Here is a 20,347-nt window from a genome sequence, read left to right as displayed (position 1 = left end):
ATGTTTTAGGGGAAAATATGGTCATTCAGTGGAATAGAGGACTTTCAAGCATTCTTGATGAAAAATCCATAGTTGAATAGAAAATTTGACATTCAGATACAAGAAGCAAGAGAGGCATGAGAAGGTAAACAGGGAAAGGAAATCATAAAGAACTTACCAAAGTTGAACTATTTACATCCCTACATGGAAAAACGATAATTGTAACTGATGAAACTTTTCTCAGTATGAGAATAGTTGAAGGGAATATAAATACATATATATATATATGTGTGTGTGTGTGTGTGTGTGTGTGTGTGGATATATATGTCTATATAGGATGGTATATGTGCGTATGAACACATGTGAATATATGTACATACATGTATAGGTATACATAGATAGAGGGCACAGGGCCAATTGAATTGGAAGGGATGATACTTAAAAGGTGAAATTAAGAGGTGAAAGAGGAATATAATGAGAAGAGATGGGGAGAGACAGAATGGGGTAATGTATCTCATATAGAAGACGCAAGGGAAAATGGTCACAATGGAAGGGAAGAATAGGAAGGCAAAAGGGAATGGGTCAACCTTATTCTCATTGAATTTGGCTTAGGAAGGGAGTGACATACACACTAAATAGGGTATCTCACCCTACAGAAGAGTAGGGGGGAAGGGGATGAGAGGGTGGACAACAGGCGGGGGGGTGGGGGGGGTGGGAGGGAAGTTGGAAGCACCCACTTCTGAAAATGGACAGGATCAAAGTAGAGAATAGAGCAAGTGGGAGGTAGGATAGGAGGAAGGGAAATATAGTCAGTCTTTTACAATATATCTACTATGGTAATGTTTTGCATAGCTACACATGTACAACTTATATTGAATTGTTTATCTTCCTAGTATAGTTGGGTGGCAAGGGAGGAAGGGAATTAATTTGGACTTCAGAGCTGTAAAATCAAATGTTTATATATATATATATATATATATATATATATATAAACTGGGAAATAAGATATACAGGCACTGGGGCATAGAGATCCAGTGTGCCCTACTAGAAAGTCAGAGGGGCCATGGGAGAAGATATGGGAGAGAGCAGATTGGAGGAATCGCTATTTTGGGGTGGTGGGTAGGGGGAAAAATGGGGAGAGAATTTGTACTTCAAAATCTTGCAGAAATGAATGATGTAAACTAGATGTTAATAAAGCATTTGAAAGGGAAACAAATAAAGAGCTTAAACATATCTTTGCTTTAATGAAAGCTGCCAAATTGAAGGTAATAGCTACAGGATGTCAAAACACTTTTGAGAGTGCTTAGTCAGTTTAGTGATGAAAAATAAAAATCAGTCTAATTCATAAGATCATTAGGAAGGGAAGCCATCGATTCCAACTTCATTTTACAGATGAGGAAATGGAGGCAAGAGAATTTCAATAGCATACCCAGGGTCACATAGCTAATAAGTATCTGAGGAAGGATTTAAACCCATATCTTTCTGACTCTCAATCTAATACTCTATTCACTATATGAGAAATGTTGACTGAGTGTTTTCTTTTCACTTTAAACTATTTTGGGGGGAACATAACAATAAGAGCAAAGAGAAAACTAAATTTGGTGTCTTATGAAGATCTTCAACAGTTCTTGAAAAAAACACCAAGGGCTAAGCCAGTCACACATGTCCCTTGCCTCTTCTAGCTTGCTTTGTTAAGGCTCCACTTAGGAGCAAGATTTGGCTGTTGTATGTCTGGCTGCAGTCAATTAATTGCATCTTAGAAAAAAAAATCCCAGCAGGAGCATAATATGAGCAGCAGCTGAGATTTGATACAAAATAAATTTTCACACTAACTCTTGCCCAGGCACAACCACACTCTCTCTGAACTCTAGAATGACGAAAGAACATTGACACAGAGGTTGTTATTCAAACACATGGGATACCATGATGTTTGTGCATGGATGACTTGGAATGCAAGAGCCCATGATTAACAGAAGTACCATTTATCCCATATCTGATTTTTGTCCTGGTGAGACCCAGGTGTTCTTTAGGGAAGCCCGTTACTTTTGGTAGAAGGTGCTTACTAAGATTTTAGAAAGGCATTTTGGGACTGTAGTTAAACTATTGATCAGAAGCATTTATCAAGTACCTACTATAAGCCAGACATTTGCAAATAGGAGCTAAAGAATGTAGATTCAAAGAAGTAAATAATTTGTACTCCCTAGAATCTTGTATATTATTTCTGGAGGAGACAGCACAAGGTCCTACATAAGTATATACTGAATAAGCATAAAGAAAATACATACATTTTGAACATTAAATATAAAGCAGTTGGAAGAGGGAGAAGGGCACCAGAAATTGGGGATATCAGAAAAATCTTCATGTAAAAAGTGATACATTGATCTGTGTCTTGAAAAAAGAAAAATATTCTATGAGATAGAGTGAGCAATTAGTGCATTCTAGGCATGGGAGATGGCCAGTGCAAAGATTAGAAGATGGGATATGGAGTATCATGAGTGAGGAACAGAGTAAAGGTATAGTTTGCTTGGATCACAGAGTGTGTGAGAGAAACTGTCTAGGGAGGTTGGAAATATAGGCTGGGGCCACATCATAAAGGGTTTTAAATGTTAGACATAAGTTAAACATTTTATCTTTGAGGCAAGGGTGTACCACTGAAGTTGATTGAGTAATGAAGTAAAGTGATGAGATTTGTGCTTAAGGGAAAAGTACTTTGGCAGTAGAATGAAGGATAAATAGGAGTAAGTAAAGACTTGAGGCAGAGAAAAGAGTTAGGATACCATTGCAATAATCTAAGCAAAGACAGTGAGGGCCAGAATTTAGGTAGTGGCTGTGTGAGAAACAATGAGATGCAAGAAAATTTATGGAGGCAGAAATGTAAAGATTGAGCAACTGATTGTATATATGAATTGATAATGAATGAAGACTTAAGGATAATGCCAATGTTATAATCATGGAAGACTAGAAGAATGGTGGTTCCCTTGACAGAAGTCGGGAGGTTTGGAAGAAGGGGCGGGGAGAGGTTGGGAAAAGATGAGTTCTCCTTTTTGAATTTGAGATGCATCTGAGAAATCCTGTATACAAAGTCCAATAAACAGTTGCTGATGAAGAATAGGATTTTAGGGAACGTTGTTGTTATTCAGTCATTTCAGTCACGTCTGACCCTTCATAACCACATTTGGGGTGAAAGGCAAAGATATTAGAATGGTTTGCCATTTCCTTCTCCAGTTCATTTTACAGGTAAGGAAACTGAGGCAAACAAGGTTAAGTGACTTGCCCAGGGTCACACAGATAGTAAGTGTTTAAAGCTGGACTTGAATTTGTGAAGATAATCTTCCTGATTCAAAGCAACTAACTGTCCATTAGGAAACAATAGAACTGAATATATAGATTTATGAACCATCTGAAAAGAGATTATAATTAAAGCAATGGTAACTGATGAGCTCAGAGAATATGTAAAAGGAGAGGAGAAGTGTGATCAGGAGAGATTCTTAGATATCCACCATTAGAACCTGTAAGATGGATGATGAGCCAACAGTGGAAACCAAGAAGACTTGTTGAATAAGTGTCACAAAGAACCAAGGGAGAACATTGTCACAAAACTCCAGAGAATAGAGTAATCAGAAGGTGAAGGTGGTCAACTTTGTCAAATGCAGTAAATAAGAGGTATGTGGACTGAGAAAAGTCTATTAGATTTGGGCAATTAGGACATTTTTAGTAAATTTGGATAAAACAGTTACAAATGAATGATGAGGTCAGAAGCTAAATTGCAACCTATTGAAGAATAAGAGGAAAGGAAGTGGAGACAAGGTTAGGAAGCCCCCCATCCCAGGAATTTGACTGAGAAAGGGAGGATATAGGGTCATAGCTTGAGAAGACAGTAAGATCTAGTGATTATTATATTTTTTTAGATTGAAAGACCTGCATTTTTGAAAGCAGTAGGGAAGAGATCAGCAGATAGGGAAAGGCTGAAGAATAGAGAATGAGAGATGATTCAGGTTAAATCCTGCTAAAGAAGATGGCAATGCAGGGGATCAAAAAGGACAACAGAGTCAAGTATGCTCTCAAGGTATTTTGAGATGAAGAAAAGGGGAGAAGAGATAATTAATGGCAGATAACCTTAATTTCCGAAGTGCAATTAGAGTCACAGTCCTGCGGGGAGGGGCAGGCAGTGTGGGAGGATTGGGGAGTAGCTTCTATGAATAGTGAAAGAATCAGAGAAGAACAAAAGGGTTACCTTCTATAGTGATGGGCCCATAAAAGATATATAACATGAAGTTAAAATGCCCGAGCAAAACAGTTCTATGACTAACTCCAGTTTCTTTCAGTAGCAAGTGAAGAATGGAGGAGAAATATGGTAGGCGTGAGCTAGGGCTAAAGTTTGATGAAGGAGGAGCAGTGACAGGAAAACTTGGGGATTAGAGATTAAAAGACAGTACAGAATAGAATTTATGGATCTTTCAACTGAGATTGAAAAGGGACTGGAGTAAGCCAAAGTAGAGGTAATAGCCTGAGAAAATAGTGAGGATCAAAGGTATTGGAGGTCCTGATGAAGGCACCATAGATAGATGTATGAGGCTTGAAACATAAGGAAAAGTTAGAATGAGAGGGTTAAGGTCAGAGTGATTTCAGTGTTTCAAGAAGGGTGTATAACGTTTGTGGGTAATGTTGAGAGCCAATATACAACCCTCACTATGCATGCTTGAAGTGGAGTGAATGAACAGGTCATGGAATTTAAGGAGACTGAAGAATTGGGAAATTAGGGAATCTGAGGGTGCATCAATATGAATGTTGAAGTTCCTAACAAAGAGAGAGACATGGGCAGGCAATAGGGAAGAAAGGAAGATGGTGAACCAAGTCCTGAATTCATTGAGGGAAAAAGGGAGAGCAAGGTTTGTACTAATGGATCACTCCTGTGGGTCACATTGTGGCCCCCAAAATAATCTCTCCTTCTGTAGGTGGGCCTATGGAGTTTATTCTTCTCCCCAACTCATAATAAGTATTTGTACCCAAGCAGTTCTCTAGATCTAGATGTTAGGGTCCTCAGAACAAGGTATGTTTATGTTAGTCAGAATTTTCACTTAAAAAATATCAGTATTTGAAGAGATAGCAAACCCTGGACAGAGATTTCTCACTAATGGCTCCAGTGCTTCTCCAGTTAGATTTCTGGAACACTGACATACCTAAAAATAAATAAAAGCAATTCTACCAACAGGACTTTTCCTTGAGTTTCATGCGGTTTCTATGTGTCCATATCAGAAGCCAATGTTTACCATGCTCATCCTGGAAATTGTGTTTCATCCTAAACTGTTTAACAAACAAGAGAAAGTCAATGGGAGAGGGAAACACTAGCTTCATTGTGCTCCATTTCTGCCTCCCCTTCTTCATTATGTCAGAAAGGGCCTTTTGTCTTTCCTGATTAACTCTTCTATTTATGAGAGAAAATGAGGGCAAACCAGTGGCACAGGAGAAATAAGAGAGATTCTTGTTCAGGAGCTGAAAGGCTAATTTTGTATGGAAGACATTTTCGCAACCAGACTCCGCCTACACTCCCCCACCTCCACATCGCACAAATGTTAACGTGAGCTGCTGCAGCAGAACAATTAAGAGTCATACCTAGAGGGGAATAATATTCCTATTGGTGGGATCCTCTCTCCTTTAATTCAGAGGGTGCTATGAGAGCAATTATATCTGAAAGGTAGATTTTATAGCATTTGCATACTACTATATCAAATAAAAAGAAAATCTTCCTGGAAAAAGCAATGCACCAAACCCTTAAAAAAAAAAAAAAGGCAGAGAAAGGCAGGCCCTTGATTTCCTCTAAAGAGTGTGTTTTCTCCTCAATTACAGGATCAGGTCAGTGTGCTGAGGCTCATTGACCGAGCACAGGACAAGAGTGTGTGTGTTCTTTCTGCAGCTTGGTTTCCCACCCTTGGTATCTTTTTCATACTTCTTGCTTTCCTTTTCCATTACCCTCTTCATTCTACTCTCAGTGTGTTCCAGTAAGAAACTCACATGAAGCCTATAACTCTGGTTAAGAAAAGTTAAGTATTCAAGGATTCCCATGACTCTGAGATTTCTGCTGCAGAAAAGCATGGAGACCAACTGCAGCTTGCGCTAATGTGAGCCAAGTAAATATGTGGGTGATGGTAAGGTGAAAGACGCTGGCTGTTCAGCAACAATTGCCAGCCACCGCTGGGGCTGCAGTGTTATTTCTCAGCTCAGAGGAGCAATTTTTTGATATTCATAGGTTTTGTATCAAGGAAGCTAGCAGTGTTCCACTCTTATGGGTCCTCACTGACCTTGATAACTCCTGATGTCTTGCCAGTATATCTCGCTTGCCTCAGGGTGCAGATAGGGTTGGAGGGGAGGGTGAGATAGGAACTGTGTAGAACTCCAAAAAAGGATTATTTTTTTTTTCCTATTGAGCAAGAGGAAAAGAAAAGAGAGAGAAGAGAGACAGAGACAGAAAAAGAAAGGAAGGAAGAAAAATAAAAGAAAGGAAGATAGGGAGAAAGGAGGAAGGGAGGGAGGAAGAAGGAATGAAAGAAAGAGAAAGAAAGAAAAATGAAAGGAAGGTAAGATGAAAGACAAAGGGAGGAAGGGGTGAGAGTAAGTTATATGTATTTACTTATTGTTTTGTGTGTGTGTGTGTGTGTGTGTGTGTGTGTGTGTGTTTCCTTGGCCACTCAGTTCTTTTACTCTGATAATTAGTCCCCGTTTTACATTTGTATTTGCAGTGACAAACTTGGTGAGGGAACAGTTTAATGACCTCTTTGTCATATGTAAAAGTCCTAGATTCCTACCAATCATAAATCTAAACCCTGTCAAAGACTGCTTCCACTTTGCATTCCTCAATAAGTGAATGACTTCCAAATTATTCTGCTATGGGTATATGGGTATTTTAGGAGGTTCCAGGAAAAAATCTTGAAACATGGGTTGTTTCCTGTTCCCAGGGGTCAATGGAGATTCAATGGTTGATTTTACCAAGCTTGACCCAAGCAACCTTTTTTTTTTATTTTGCAGGTTTGTTTTGGGAATTTCTTGGCAGCTTAACACTCACAAAATGACAATATCTCAAGCACAACATGTTTCTTCATTCCCTTGCAGGTTTCCTGGCTTTTCTTTTGCAGAGATGCTTTTATGGCAAAGGTTTTAACCGATAATTTTATATGAATCTGCCCTCTTTCTTAATACACAAACTCAGTATCAAATGGAGTGCTATTTTCAGAAGAGAAGTCACAACTACTTTGAATTTTCTTCTTTTTCTGACAAAATATCTTGGCTACCCTAATGGCCTGGTGTAAGGCCCCTTTCCCCTCTTTCTAGTGTCCTGGCTCTGAACATGAAGACTCTCCAGATTTTGACAAATGTACTATTTACCTAAGAAACATCTAACAGTAAACAATGTGGTAGAATGTGTGTTTCATTAAGTAAATATACAATTTTGTAAGAACAGTTTTGCTCTCTACAGCCTCAATTTTTAACACCTTTCTTTCATTTAAAAACATTATGTCCCTCTGACACTGATGAAGAACAAATGTTGAGTCCAGAGTCAATAAACAAAATAGTTCATAGTTTAATGGGGAAGACCACATGCAAATAACTATGTACAAACAAGATGAATTGGAATTAATCCACAAAGGGAAGGCACTAAAGCCAAGATTTGCAGCAGAAGGGAAATCAGCTCAATAGGAACTTTTAGGGGGTCTGTTGCTAGAACTACATATTAAAATATATGCTCTTATAAGGCAAAGATATTTTTGTCTTTGAATCCTCAGTAAATTGAATTATGCTTGGCATATTAGTAGATGAAAAATTCTTGTTGATTGACTTATTGATTCGAGTCAGCTGAATGAATCAAAATCAATTTAAAGAACAATTACAAACTGAAAGCAATAGACTGTTTTATTTGACATGATTGAGGGAAAACTACCTTACTTAACTGTTGACATCTCTGGGCTGGGAGCTAGAGGGAGAATACTAGAGCTAGGGAAGAGGGCTAAGTAGTCACTCAGAGCATTTATTACACATCTCCAAAATGGAATCTTGAATAACAGAGAATGAAGACAGCCAATCATAGGCACTCATCAGGTATGGTTCTATGTATGCCTACGCAATCAAGTCTGTTGTCAGTCTTCAACAGAAAGGCCTTCAGGTATGATAGGTCTGTGATACACAGCCTCCAGGATTCTGCCATAGGATTTAGTGAATAATTTACACCTGCCTATTGTCTTTTTTCCCCAGTAAAACCACCTGGCATCTTATTGGAAAGTATATTTCTTTTTCAGATACATTTGATTGGTTTCCCCTCTCTGAGACCATGAGCAAGAAAGTACCTATCAATGAAGTTACATGGGAGATTGAAGTTTTTAAAATGGAAATTTCCTGGTAGAATCCAGAAGTGGAAGGCAGTGTCAGGCAGTAGAAGGGGAAGAGACTAGAGTAGGAACAGCATGCCAAAAAACAAAAACAAACCAGAGCCCTGAAACTTGGTTTTTCAAGGGGACAGTACAATTTTTCTACAAAAGTATGTGAATCTAAGATATCATATGCTGAGCCAGAATAAGATTATTGGGTAATTCCCCATGCCTATATGTCTGGGGATAGATTCAAGGAAAGCAGAGTGGTTAAAGCCAAAAGTCAAAATGTCTACCTTCCACTACTAATTTGTTTACATGTTAGCCTATCATTTTTTAATGTGTACTCATAACACGACTGGCACAGAAATCCATCTCTTAGTGCCCCAAGCAGATAGAGACAAGCTAAGATATGGAGATCCCAGGCTGAATAAATAACGCCAATTATCTGAAATTGTCTTATTCACTTCACGGCTTTGGAAGCGACATTGACTTTGGTTCTGAAACTTCTTTTGAGATATTTGACTCTATTTTCTGTACTTTCTTATGAATAACCGAAAAAACTTTCACAGTTATTTTGACTCAGTTTCTGAGAACTTTTGCATTTTAACATAAAACTATTTGGCTCAGAAAATTAAAAAAAGATAAGAAAGGATCCCAAACACAAGAAGAAAATGTAGCTTTAAAAAGATTCTCAGTTTTTGAAATATATTTAGAAAATATAAATATGTTAACTTTCATATAAATCATCTTAATATATATATACATATATATGGGAATCACCATTTAAAGTCAAATGAATTGGAGACAAATGTGTAATGACTTTATATACGCTAATTATACCCTAATGAAATGATTTTATACTCTTTGTTTCTCTATCTTTTTGTTGTGTTTGGTTTTTTTCTAGAATTTTCTTTGCCTTGACCTGTGATTTTATAGTTATAAGACTCTAGAAGTAGGTAAAAAAAACTACTTCTACACTCATGAAGATGAGTAACTTCTCTGTATATTCCTATAGAGTGGTCTTGGACACTCAAAAGTTAAGTGACTTGCTTAAAAATCACACTGCTAGTATGTGTTGGGACAGGATTTGAACCCAGGTCTTTTTCTTGGCTCCAAGAACAATCCTATATCTACTATGCCACACTGTTTCTGTGAGACTATTGTTAGCAATTACATTAACATGTGAAACTACTGTTATTATTTATTATTGTTCTATATCATAATTGATACAATTTTGATCATTTCTGAATTCACTATTTTACACCTTTACAAGGCCTTGATGTGTTCTAAAGCTAAGAAATTTTAATATTAATAGCAAGTTACATTTCAATATTCAATATAAATATGTCAAAATATTACAAAACAACATCTAAATAAAATTAAAGAACAATAAACCTCTTTCCTATTTTGTGTGTAATTTTAAAGTGTTCACACTAATGATACCATGGTGGTAGGTGGTATTTTTTAGCATTGCAAATTTTGAAGACAGATGCCCTAAATCTTCTCACATGGTACCCCCAACATCATAACACTCTACAGCTCCCAACTTAAACTCCTTTTCAGCTCACTTCTCACGTTACTGTGACAAAGTACCTTTAAAGTTCCTTTCTGCACGTGACTTGGGAATTAGCTGTACAGTTCTCCTTATTAGCATCCATTCTGTACTTCATTACCTCAGGGACCTTGCTGAAAATGTGACCCCATGTAGACACCGTTACCTTCTTTATGAATTGAAAGCTAACCAAGCTTAAAGCTAGATTAAGTGCCATGGAAATTCAAGAAGACAGCTGGTGCCCTGTTCCCAAATGGAAACGGTGCACTAAGATATAATATTTCATTCACATGGAGTGACAACACATTAGAGTCCAAGGGAGACAGCACGAAGGAATTCTCTCAGGCAGCACTGAGCTCTCCCTGTTACTGTTTGGACATTGAAAATTTGGCCCAAAATATCCACTGGACAGTATAGCAGGCCTGACAAAAAACAGATGAGGAAAGAATATTTTATATAATACTATGCCTTTTTTGGACTTTTAAGAACCGCAAATTAAGTTCTAGTTCAAGATTATTCTATATGCATAAGTAGTTCTCCTTGTCTATCCTTCTTTTAAAAAACAGTCTTTCTTCCAAAATGGCACTCTACTGTGCAGAAAATTAATTCTTAAAAGGTTTATACTTGACTAGTCAAAGTCAACAGGTGAGTTTTAAAAGTACCAAAATTACCACAAATGGAAAGGATGGCTATGCATTGGCCATTTTAAATATTCATGAGAAAATACATTAATTTGTTTTGACAGTCTTTTTCTTTTCTTATATGAGTATTTTCTCTTTGAATGACCATTTTGTTCATATTTATCAAGAGGAGAATGATTTTAGTGTCCTGAATTTGCATATTGTTTACTATTTACAACAATTTTGCATAAATATTTCACTTTTCCCCTTTCCATTACCTCTATGAGGTAGGTATGGCAATTCCTAATTTATCAGTGGGGAAATGAGGCACAGATATATTAAGTGACATATCACATAATACAGTAGTTAGTGACAAAGACTGGACTGCTACAACCAAATCCACTTTGTTAGATCTAAAATTAGTTCAATGATGATGCCCAAGGGCCTTGATACAATTAATTATAATAACAGTAATAATGCACTCAGCATTTATATAGTATACATTATGTACCAGGTACTGGACTCAGTGTTTTACAAGTATTAACTCATTTTATCCTCACAACAACCCTAGAGAGCAGGTGCTATTAGTATCCCCATTTTATAGTTGAGGCAACTGAGGCAAAAAGAGGTTGTGATTTGTCCTAAGTCACACAGTAAGTGTCTGAGGCTGGATGACTCAAGACCTAGCTGTATATTCGCTATCCACCTAGCTGTCTGTGGTTATGCAATGGATAGATGAAAAACTAGGAATGCTTTAATGATGAGTCTTGAAGTGTATAAAGAACTTTCCAAACTTTAAAAAGCATTATATAAAGGTCTTCTTGAATGATGTTGCATGTATGAGTGGGAAACTTAGGTCCCTGTGATTTGGAGTATGAGAACAGAGAGCAGATCTACAAACTTATAGCCAGAATGTAAGAAAACCAAGACTGGTTGAAGAGGTTTATCTAGCAGCTACAGCTTGAGGATAGAATACTCTCAGTCAAATAAGCAGCATGACAGTTGTCCAGTTTGTTGTCAGATATTTGAACTGTAAGATGGAGTTCTGCTACATAATCTTAATTTCACTGGAACAACCAAGATAGATAATTCATGGAAAACCACATGATATTGGATAATGGCAAATCTACCAGTCTATAAAAATAGCACATAAAGTATTTGGGGGGAAACTGCAAAATGTAAATTCTTTACTGCCCATTGACCAAGCTGTTGAAATGTAAAGCAAGAGAATCATTGAGGTCCATTAAAGGCCTCATCCTATGGTCAAGCATCTACTTCTGGAGGATATCTAATGTGAAGATGGCGGGTAGCCCATCAGGGAACATTCCATAAAGTTAACTTTGACCTATGGGAAATTATTTCCTTGGCAGACAAGAATAGCTACAAGCTAAAATTGGGGAGAGCCAAATTAATGACTGTTACACTTTTACTGGTGGTCAAAAGTATACGTGGGACATATGTAACACAATACCTAAAGGCAGACAGTCCCATTGTCCCTTAGGCATCCATTGGGCTAGACTCATCAGGAACCCATAAAGTAATATATTCATCCTTTCATTTTGTAGATGAAACTAAGTCCTAGAGATAATGTTCCCAAGTCAGACTTTTGACCTTGGCAAAACTAGAGTTTGAATCCAGGTCCTTTAATTTCGGATTGAGGACGTTTCCCCCACAATAACCATGTTGCCTCTTTGAAATAACCACATCCTGATTCTTGCTTCTCTTTGTACCTCTGTAGTATTGATATTCATATGAATTCCAGGTTATGAAGAGTTGTCTGGGATCCAGGAGGTATAATGGAAAGAGAACTGGTCCTTTAGTCAGTATGCTTAGGTTTGAATATTGACTCTAATATTCATTAGCTACTTGAATATGAGCAAGTCACTTAATTTCTCTGAGCCTGAGCTTCCTGATGTATAAAGTGGGTTATTACAATATCCATACAATATGATATCAGACACAGTTTGTTCATTGGTTTGAATTAACTGCTTTTCTTTGTTATTATCAAAGATTCTGAGTCAAGGTCTGGGGGCAGAGACAAGATGTCGGAGTTAAAGGCAGAGACTTGCCTGAGCTCTCCCCCAAACCCTCCAAATATCTGTAAAAACAAAATTACTCAAAACAAATTCTAGAGCACCAGAGCCCACAAAAGACAGAGTAAAACAAATTTCCAGCCCAAGATAACCTGAAAGGTCAACAGGAAAGGTCTATTGCACTAGGCTAAGAGAGGAGTGCAATTCAGCACAGGCCATACCAGCACAGGCTGGGCCCTAGCAAACCCAGAGCAGGTCTCTGGGGGCTAAATCACTGGCAGTTGTGACAATTTCCAGACTTCTTAGCCAATAAACACTAAAAACAGGTCAGGAGGAAAGGTCTGTTGGACCTGAGTGAGAAAGGAGCACAGTCCCAGCACCAGCAAACCAAGAGCAGGCCTTGGGAGTGACTGAATTAGCAGTCACAGTAGCAGTGGTAATGGCAGTGGCAGCTGCTGCTTCTGGAGCTCAAAGATCAAACAACAAGATTACAGGGGTCTCTTGCTAGCACTGAGGCAGAACTCTATTGCTTTGCCCATATTTGGATCTGGGTTGCTGTCCTGGTTGGCAGTTTCAGGGCAAGAAAGAGCACTATCATAGAAGAACTTGTTCCCACAGTGAAAAGGGAACTTTCCTTACAGTTCTGGGCAGAAGAGTGCTTGTGCAAGCAGCCACAAAGAAACAATTCAAGTATCATGAAGCTACAACACAAGATTTAGCATCTTCTACATTAAGGGATCAGAAGGTTTGGAATATGATACTCTGTAGGGCAAAGGAGCTAAAATTACAACCAAGAATCATCTACCCAGCAAAACTGGTTATAATCCACGAGGGGAAAAATGGATATTCAATGATATAGAGGAGTTTCATGCATTCTTGAGAAAAGTGCAGAGCTAAATAGAAAATTTGACTTTCAAATACAAGACTCAAGAGAAGCATGAAAAGGTAAACTGGAAAGAGAAGTCATAAGGGACTTATTAAAGTAGAATTGTTTACATTCCTACATGGAAAGATTTTTGTGACTCATAAGACCTTTCTCATTATTAGGGTAATTAAAAGGAGTATATGTGGGCAGAGGGCACAGGTATGAGTTGGATATGAAGGGATGGTATCTAAAAATAAAATTAAGGAGTGAGAGGGGAATGTATTGGGAAAAAGAGAGAGGTAGAATGGGGTAAATTATCTCACCTAAAAGAGGCAAGAAAAAACTTTTGCAGTGGAGGGGAAGCGGGGAGAGGTGAGAGGGAAGGAGTGAACCTTACTCTCATCACAACTGATTTAAAGAGGGAATAATATGCACATTTAACTGGGTGTAGAAATCTGAAGGGAATAAGAGAAGAGAGGGTGATAGAAGGGAGGGCAGACGTGGGGAGAGAGTAATCAGAAGCAAACACTTTTGAAGAGGGACAGGGAATAGAATAAATAGCAGATGGGATAGGATGGAGGAAAATATAGTTAGTCTTTCACATGAGTATTATGGACGTGTTTTACATGACTACACATGTATAACATATATTGAATTGTTTGCCTTCTCAATGAGGGGGAGTGGGGAAGGGGGAAGGTAGAGAATTTGAAATTCAAAGTTTTAAAAATAAATGTTAAATATTATTTTTACATATAAATGGTGAAATAAAATATATTGGCAATGGGGTACAGAAATATATACCCTACTGGAAAATAGAAAGGGAAGGTGATAATAGAAGGGGGAGGTGATAGAACGGAGGGAAGATTGGTAGGAAGGGGTAGTCAGAAGCAAAACACTTTGGAGGAAGGACAGGGTGAAAGGAGAGAAATAATAGAATAAAAGGGAGTAGGGGGAATAGGATGGAGGGAAATACAGTTAGTAACAGTGACTGAAAATTTTTAAGCAAATTTCTCTGATAAAGCCCTCATTTCTTTTTTTTATATTTGAATATTTGATTTTAAAACTTTCAATTCCAGATTCATTCCCTTCCCCCCTTGCCACCCACCCCCACTGGGGAGACAAGCAGTTCAGTATAGGATGTACATGTGTGGCTAATGCAAAACAATAACATAGTAGATGTATTGTAAAAGACTGACTATTTTTCCCTCCCTCCTATCCCACCTCCCACTTGTTCTATTCTCTACTTTGATCCTGTCCCTTTCCAAAAGTGGGTGCTTCCAACTTCCCTCCCCCCACAGCCTGCCCTCCCTTCCATCATCCCCCCTCTCATCCCCTTCCCCCCCTATTCTCCTGGAGGGTGAGATACCCTATTTAGTGTGTATTTCCCTCCCTCCTCAAGCCAGATTCAATAGGAATAAGGTTGACCCATGCCCTTTTGCCTTTCTATTCTTCCCCTCCATTGTAACCATTTTCCCTTGCCTCTTCTGTATGAGATAGTTTGCCCCAATCTGTCTCTCTCCATCTCCTCTCATTATATTTCTCTCACCTCTTAATTTCAACTTTTAAGTATCATTCCTTCCTGTTAAATTGGTCCCGTGCCCTCTATCTATGTATATCTGTAAACGTATATACACACATTCACATATGCATTCATATGCCTGCATACCCTCATATAAAGACATATATATATATACATATATATATATATATATATATTTGTAATCCTTTCAATTACTGGGAAAAGTTTCATAAGTTACAATTATTGTTTTTCCATGTAGGAATGTTAATAGTTCAACTTTGATAAGTTCCTTATGATTCCTTTTCCCTGTTCACCTTCTCATGCTTCTCTTGCTTCTTGTTTCTGAATGTCAAATTTTCTATTCAACTCTGTTTTTTTCAGCAAAAATGCTTGAAAGTCCTGTATTCCACTGAATGACCATATTTTCCCCTGAAACATGATACTCAGTTTTGCTGGGTAGGTGACTCTTGGTTTTTTAATCCCAGCTCCCTTGACCTCTGGAATATCACATTCCAAGCCCTTCGATCCCTCAGTGTAGAAGCTGCCAGATCCTGGGTTATCCTGATTGTGTTTCCACAATATTCAAATCGTTTCTTCCTGGCTACTTGAAATATATTCTCCTTAATCTGGGAATTCTGGAACCTGGCTATAATATTCCTAGGAGTTTTCTTTTTGGGATCTTTTTCAGGAGGTGATAGGTGGATTCTTTCAACCTCTATTTTGCCCTCTGGTACTATAACATCAGGGCAGGTTTCTTTGAGAACTTCATGGAGGATGCTTTCTAGGTTCTTACTTTGGTCATGGCTTTCAGGTAGTCCAATAATTTTTAAATTATCTCTCCTGGATCTATTTTCCAGGTCAGTGGTTTTTCCCATGAGATATTTCACATTGCCTTCTATTCTTTCATTTGTTTGGATCTGTTTAACAGCATCTTGATTTCTCATAAAGTCATTAGCTTCCATTTGCTCCAATCTAATTCTGAAGCAATGATTCTCCTCACTGAGCTTTTGAGATTCTTTTTTCACCTGGCAAATTCGACTTTTTTAAGGCATTCTTCTCCTCATTGCCTTTTTGAGCCTCCTTTGCCATTTGAGTCAGTCTGTTTTTTAAGGTATTATTTTCCTCAGTCAGGCTGTTGACTCTCATTTCATAATTTTCTTGCATTGTTCTCATTTCTCTTCCCAATTTTTTCCTCCACTTCTCTTATTTGGTTTTCAAAATCTTTCTTAAGGTTCTCTATGGCCTGTAACCAGCTTGTATTTTCCTTTGAAGCTTTTGGTGCAGGAATTCTGACTTCACTGTTTTCCTCCTGTTCCATGCCTTGCTCCTTCTTGTCCCCAAAATAGGAGTGTAAAGTTGGAATCTTCTGTCTGCTTTGTTTCCTTTGCCTGCTCATTTTGGCACTCAATTATTTGACTTTTGGGCTCTTTGCCAAAGTAGGACTCTGCCACCAGACAGGGGAGCTTTGGTCCCAAACGCTGGGGTTTTCTCTGCTGCCAGAGGTATTAGATGGGTGCCCTCTCTGAGGTCTCACACGCTCTGGCAAGCTGGACACACACCCCAGGACCTCCACCCTAGACTGCAATCCAGATCCAAGCAGGTTAAAGCAAGAGCGATTACCCCGCAGACTGGTACTTGGTCCCCCTACACTCTGCAGGCCAGGAGCTGAAGCCGCCATGTGGTGCTGGCAGGCTGTGCTGGAGTCTCAGTGGTTTCTCGCCCTGGTGGTAAAAGCCACGCACTCCCACTTACTGGGTCCCAAAGTCCAGACTGCACTGGCCTCTCACTTTGTCCTTCACATCTATGTATTGATAAATCTGGAAATGGCCACAGCTTCTGCTGATCTGGAGTCCCTCTGGCTGGTGGCTGGTCAGGCCTGCCCTGGGGCTAAAGCCTCGACGTGGTGCTGGTCTTGGCTCCCAGAGGGCTGTCCTGGCCGATTCCTGCCGGCCTGCCAGGCTGTCCTCAGTGGGAGGTTAGCTTCTCTGTGTCATTTTTGTGGGTTCTACAGCTCCAAAGTTTGTTTAGAGTCCCCTTTTTACATGCATTGGGGAGGGTGGAAGCCGGAGCTGCGGGAAGGTTGTGCTTCTGCTCCGCCATCTTGGCTCCGCCCCCTAAAGCCCTCATTTCTCTAACATATAGAGAATTGTATCGAATTTATAAAAATAAGAACCATTCCTTAATTGATAAATGATCAAAAGGCAATCACTTTTCAGGTGAAGTAATTAAAGCTGTCTATAATCATATGAAAAGATATTCTAACTCACTATTGATTGGAAAAATGCAAATTAAAACCATTCTGAGGTACTACCTCATACTTATTAAGATTGGCTAGTAGGACAGAAAAGATAAATGACAAAGGTTGAAGGAGATGTCAGAAAAATGAGACATTAATGTACTGTTGTCAGAGTTGTGAATTGATTAAACCATTCTATAGAACAATTTTGAACTATGCCCAAAGGGCTATAATACCCTCCATACCCTTTAACCTTGCAATACCATTATTAGTTCGGTATCCTCAAAGCAAAAAAAAAAAAAAAAAAAGGAAATGTCCTATACGTACAAAAATATTTATAGCAGCTCTTTTCTGGTAGTAAAGAATTAGAAATTGAGGGAATGCCCATCAATTGGGGAATGACTGAACAATTTGTTGTACATAATTATGGTGAAATACTATTGTAATATAAGAAATTATGAACAGGATGCTCTCAGAAAAACCTGGAAAGACTTGCATGAACTGATGAAAAGTGAAATGTACTGGGTACAAGTAACAGTGACAATGTAAAATGACCAACTGTGAGAGACTTAGCTACTCTCAACAATATAATGATCCATGATAATGCTGAAGGATTTATGATGAAAAAGGCTATCTATCCCCAGATAAAGAGCTGTTGGTATCTGAAAGCAGATTTAAGCAACTTTTTTAACTTTATTTTTCTTGATTTTTTTTTATGTTTTCTTTTACATGATTATTATGGATATGTCTTGCATGACTACACATATATAACCTATATGGAATTGCTTGCCTCTCAATTGGGGGTGGATATTGGGGATGGAGGAAGGGAGAGAATTTGGAACTCAAAGTTTTAAAAAACAAATGTAAACATTTTTTACATGCAACTGGGAAAAATTAAATACTAAATAAATTTAAAAAATTAAAAAAAGTTTCAGTGGTATGTAGATGTGTGTGAGGGAGAGCGAGGAGAGAGAAATCTATATTTTTATAAAAACTAAAAACATGAATAAAACTTTTAAAAATAATCCTTGTTCTATCTACCTCACAGAGTTTCAGAAAACCCTTTGTAAAGCTTAAAGCATAATATAAAGGTGGATAATTATTAAGGGAGAATTACTCATCATGTTTCAAGCTATAAAGAAGACACTTTACTTGGAATTTTTAATAGTAACTTTACCACTTCTTTTAAACATCACAACAAATTAAAGACATTTTCTGACTGGAATTAATGTTTGCTTGAATGCTCTATTTTCTCTCAAGGAGAAGGGATTTTTTTTTAAACCACAGGTTTATGTAAGGATTTATTTTCAAAGAACATATATTTTAGTAAGCAGACATTATTGATTTTTTGAACTGACATTTTCTTAATACTAATGCACTTTTTTAACATAAGCATAACAAATATTTTAAACAAATACTCTAAGGTTCACTGCATGTAATTTCAGGGTTTTTTTTTCTGTTTGGCTGATTTTTTCTGAGAAACACTGTGCTAAAATCCTGCCAGGCTATATGGATCTAAAGTTAGGTGGAGTGTTATTAACTGAGTCAATGTATTAGAATATGGTCTCTCAATTTCATGCTACTCCTAGTGGCTTGAGCTGTTTGACCTTAATCAAAATAATGCTTCTGATACCTAGGAAAAAAAAGTCATGATGTAATTGTGGCAACTTCTATCTCCTCACAACCCATCTGGTCAGAAGAAAAATGACTATAGCTTGAATGAACCACTGTGACTGTTCTCATGCCCAACTTAGAACCAGATGATTTGATAGCAATTCATGTGTGAAGTCAAAATAAACACAAATGTTGATTAGAATTTTTCCTGTTCTAAGTTTGGCCACAACTTTTTGTGAAAGATTTTGGCTTTTACTGATATGAAAGAACTAATGTTTACTATATTAGTGTATTCCCATATCATATACATAGAATATACACATATATAATATATGCATTCACATATATCACTTCAGTATACCTACCACTAGAAACATATAAGATTATAAAACAAATTTGATAAACAAAAAAGGATTTAAAATATAAGTGAAATATTTGAAAATTGTATGTGGATAAAGATTATAGCTGTAGCAAAGGTTTAAGAAATTCAGATCTTTACTTCTAGTTTTTTTCTATTTCTATGAGATTTGTGAGCTTTTAATTGAAGAGGGAGAGACAATCTTATGGTAATAGATAGAAAGATGCTTTCAGATCCAGGAAGACCTGGGTTAAAATCCTCTCTGTGATACTAAGTCATTTAAATAGTCAGTGCTCCAGGCACCTCTCATTTGCAGAGTGGGTGCTGATAGGCATTGGTAGAGGGAATTTCCTCACCTAGGAGTTCCCTACATCAATGATATCACAGGTCCAGTTCCTATCCTAATTGGAAGAGACAGAGTAGCTCACTAAGAAGAATGATTTGGAATTAAATCCCCCAACCATAGGGCAGATACAGATGTCTTCTGTTGTCAGTCAGAAGGATTCTTTTAATTCACTGCTGAGGTTTCTATTTCTGTGGCTATATTAAAAATACCGATCTCTGTTCCTTAGGCCTTATCTTTCTACTGACTTCTGAATTCTGAAGGCTCAGGGGGTGATTCCCTTCCACCACTGGGCGCCGTTTATGACCTCATCACTCCCTAGGTAAGTCTGTCTGATGGGACTGCCTTCTATTTCTTTCCCCTTTTATAAGGTCTTCTGATATCTTGAATGGCAGCTGGTATCTTCCTTACTCCTGATCACTCAAACAACAGGTTACTGACTACTAATGAAGTTATATGCAAAACAATGGCAAAGACAGATCAGCCGAAAGGAAAAGAGTCTACCACAAGGAGAGAGACCACTAAAAGAAAGAGCCCATTTATCACTGACCATAAAAGTGAATCTTAAGTGTTAGAACCAAGAAGAATGGCAGGTGATTTAGAAGAATTTCCCTCCCACTCCCCAACATATACATACACACATATATAGTGCCACCACACACAGGGGTTAGGGTTCAATGTTATTTTAAATTTTACACTCTGCCAAATTAAAAAGGTAAATAGTGTATATTTAGATGAAACACTGGTTGATCTAGGTGGTTATCTTTCAGTACAATGCAGAGAATTCAACTTTCGGGTTTCTTTTTTCCCCTAGAGTCTGCAGTTCCCTGACAGAAAGATCATTACATTGCAATGGAGATTCCCAGCA

The 20,347-nt window shown here is 37.9% G+C and overlaps 1 long non-coding RNA gene across 1 annotated transcript in view; it reads right to left on the bottom strand.

Annotated features, from left to right (window-relative positions):
• LOC138160432 (uncharacterized) overlaps positions 1-10,066 on the bottom strand; it is a 51,000-nt gene extending 40,934 nt beyond the window's left edge. Inside the window, exon 1 of the long non-coding RNA XR_011168145.1 lies at positions 9,933-10,066. This is a non-coding gene — a long non-coding RNA (uncharacterized lncRNA). The remainder of the gene's footprint in view (positions 1-9,932) is intronic.
• Positions 10,067-20,347: the final 10,281 nt, after the last annotated feature.

This window comes from Petaurus breviceps, unplaced genomic scaffold (genome assembly GCF_028583685.1).
Source record: "Petaurus breviceps papuanus isolate PSGF00001 unplaced genomic scaffold, PetGlider_PUasm1.0 181, whole genome shotgun sequence".
Taxonomy (NCBI): Eukaryota; Metazoa; Chordata; class Mammalia; order Diprotodontia; family Petauridae; genus Petaurus; species Petaurus breviceps.
The sequence above is the reverse complement of the archived record's forward strand: the minus strand, read 5'-3'. Positions and strand labels throughout refer to the sequence as shown.